Below are 3,377 nucleotides of genomic sequence, written 5' to 3' on the forward strand. Positions count from 1 at the left end.
TGCATCCTACACAGAAGCAGTGGCCTGATTGTGTGTTGTTCTTTGTATTTTATGACATTTGGTGTTTCAGTGATTTATGAATTTGTCAGTGTGGAATCGATACTACTACATATGTAAATGAATTTCATCATGCGTGCTGTCATATGTAATGATGAACACTTTGTGTGTGAAGGACTCAACCACTAAAACTGAAACAGAGTAAAACATCACATGTAGGTAGGCTCGGATTAGGGTTAGACTGAAATATCAGTTTGCCAATATATTGCGCAGATATTGGCCTTTTTCAAAAATATAGGATATCAGCCAATCATGTTCCGATATGATCGAGGTTTGTCCTTGACTTGTCTGTAAAATCTGCGATGAAATTTTATTTTTCTAGCCACATTTTATTTATTCATTTAATAGTTCAATTATGTTTTTTGTAAATTAATTATTCATTTAAAGGCCTTAATGCATCCCAGAGTTTCCCCTACCACTGAATAGGTGTGATGAGTCACCTTGCCTTAAAGAGATGCAAGCCCATCTAAAAGAACTTCAGTAGTATGAGTATCAGTGGAGAGTTTTAGTGTCACATGATGGTCTAAATACTGTTTCAGAAAGCTTTCCGCCCTGCCAGGAAAAACAATTATTGGGGAGACATTGAATACTTTTTGGCATGAAAATGGTCAAATTTTTATGCCAAATGATTGACTATGGCGACTTAACTATCGGGCTTTCAAAAACCCATATCGCTCGGACCATAGCCTGGATCCTACCATCATAAGGTGTTACTTGTACTCGAGTCACCCCTCGATCATAAGAGATCACATGATCAGAGCAGATTCTCCTGCTGGAGCCGAGCCAAACAGTAGGAATCTCACAGTAACACAAACTGCCACAAGGCTGCATTCTGTCAGCATGTAGGCTTCTGTAAATGTGCATTCAAACCACATTTGACATATGTAAAAAATGCACATGAACACTTATTGTGAGGTGATTTATATCCTCCCAGGTATCTTCAACCTGCCAAGTATAAATCATCACCACCTATTCTCAGGTGTATAACCAGATGCAAAACTGTCAACCCAGAGTAACATTCCTCTCGGTAGGAAGCTCCATGTTTAGCATCTCTACCACTACTAATGGAATGTGAAGGCCGCGGGGTGAAAGGGTTCCTCTGTCCCCATCTCTTCAATGGTGCCCCAGCTCCCGCTAAAAATGTGCCCTCTTTGCATGCTGTGACCCAGAAAATAGGGTCCTCTCTGCATAATAATCAGAAACAGCCAGTGCTATACCCCAGTCCCCAGCCCTGCTGACCCCCTCAACACCTGGTTCCTATAAGACTAACAGGAGATGAGTTCTTCCCATGTTCTCCCATGGTTGACCTAGGCTTCAAATGGTAAACCATAAAAAAAAAAAGTTCTCTTTCATAACTGGTAGTGTGAGATGCATGCATGCAAATAGATGCAATCATTTATTGAATAATGAATTCATACTCTAGAGGCTGATATTCAGGAGGGGAAATGGTTGGTGTTTGGTCTTCAAAAATCATCTCAGTTTCAAGTAATTTTTGTTTGTTTCTGATGTTCGCACATCTCCCCGAGTCTCTGGATGAAAGTCCATGTCTGTGTTTTTAGAGGGCTTTATAAACTCCTTCAAGGTGTTGCAGCAGGTCCATATAACAGGCTCATGATGTGCTCCTGTGTCGGGTCGCAGTAATGATCAAAGCGCGGGGTTCTGGACTGAAGAGATAAACAGGTGCCGGGGATAAGCTGCTTTACAGGGTACTGAGACCATTGATGAAGAAGTTATGGACTGGGAACCACTGGGTTGAAGGCCTTGTTGTGTTTTGTTTGAGGGAGGGTTACACATCTGTTAGGGCATTAGTACAGTAGCTCATTCCACGAAAAGGTCAAAGGGGATTGTGCAGGTATAGACATTGTTCAGTATGAAAGATGATAAGGAAAGTGCTAGAAAGTTGAGGAACAAATGTGTGAGAAATGATGGTTGATTGGAACCAGCACTAGAATGAGTAATTGTTATTTTTGGTAAACAGCTTAACATGTAAATTGAATGAAGATAGATTTGTATTTTAGCAAACTTTATGGTCGCTTAGCTAACAGCAGATGTTGAGAATAAATATACTTGAGATTTGGCACAAGCAGTGAGTTTTTCTTGGATAAAGCCCATCTGTCAGTGTTTAAAAATGCCCTCATAGTAATCATATTGTGTTCTGTGGGCACATGCCAATACTTCTACTTTTTGGTAGACTGACACTGAGCGATAGCAACTGTACATCAGTCTATCTGTATTATCTGAAGAGATGTGCAGGCCTCTCAAACTCTGAGTTTCTCTACATTTTCTAAATTGATGTCACAAAATAATGTGTAAGACATGTAAAAGATTTGGGACATGTTGCATAACAGTTTCACGTATGATTAACACTTACGACCTCATTAGATATCCATGTATCCTTTATTAAACCTTTCACGGGGAAAATTTCAAAATAAAAATTTTCAGTTTGATGTTGCTGAAGATTGACTCAACATATTTTACCAAGGACTTTCACCATACTTTACCTGGGCTGCCCCCTCAACTCTTCAATCATTGTGGCATTCAATTTGAGGGAAAATAGAGAATGCTCCCAAACTCCTAGCAAAAATAGTTGTTCGACCATCCTTGATTAATCCCATATTATCTCTCCAAATTACACCAAATTTAAGGTGTTTAATAGCCGAGTTGTGTATGTCAAGAAAAGGGCCGGAGTTTGACGACTTTTGGTGACTTTAATGAAAGATGATTTTTACCCTTTACAGTGTTTTTCATTTAGGCGAAGTGGATTAATTCTTATTAATTCAGAAAGGCTTTTATTTTGATATCCACTGTGCAATCATGGCACTCAGAGTTTGCACAAATAGGTAGTGAAGCTGTTAGAACTGTTAGTTTCTTATTCGTGAATGCGTTATTAAATACTTCATGGCCATGTTATGCTATGTAAATGCAAATAAAGTTACAGCAGTTATTGATGCTGCAGTAGGCTACAGTTCCAAAAGGCAATTAAGAAAACTACGATTTTGACAAGGACATAGTAGCCTTACTCAGCACCATTTTGCAGCGATTACCCCCCGTCCACCCATACCCACTCACTCACCCACGCACACACACACTCTCTCTCTCTCTCTCTCACACACACACACACACACACACACACACACACACACACACAGAGCAACTCGGGGTGCAGACGGTGCGCGCAGACAGATGTGAGGAGCACGTGGTTTCCCCCAGCAGCCCTACGGGCGCACCACTTCCTCTCACGTTTGGACCACTTCACTTCTCCACCTCTGTGAGTTTCTCCAGTTACTGCTGCGGGTACCAGCGCGCTGTGCTGTGCTGTG

This window comes from Centroberyx gerrardi, chromosome 13, assembly GCF_048128805.1.
Source record: "Centroberyx gerrardi isolate f3 chromosome 13, fCenGer3.hap1.cur.20231027, whole genome shotgun sequence".
Lineage (NCBI taxonomy): Eukaryota > Metazoa > Chordata > Actinopteri > Beryciformes > Berycidae > Centroberyx > Centroberyx gerrardi.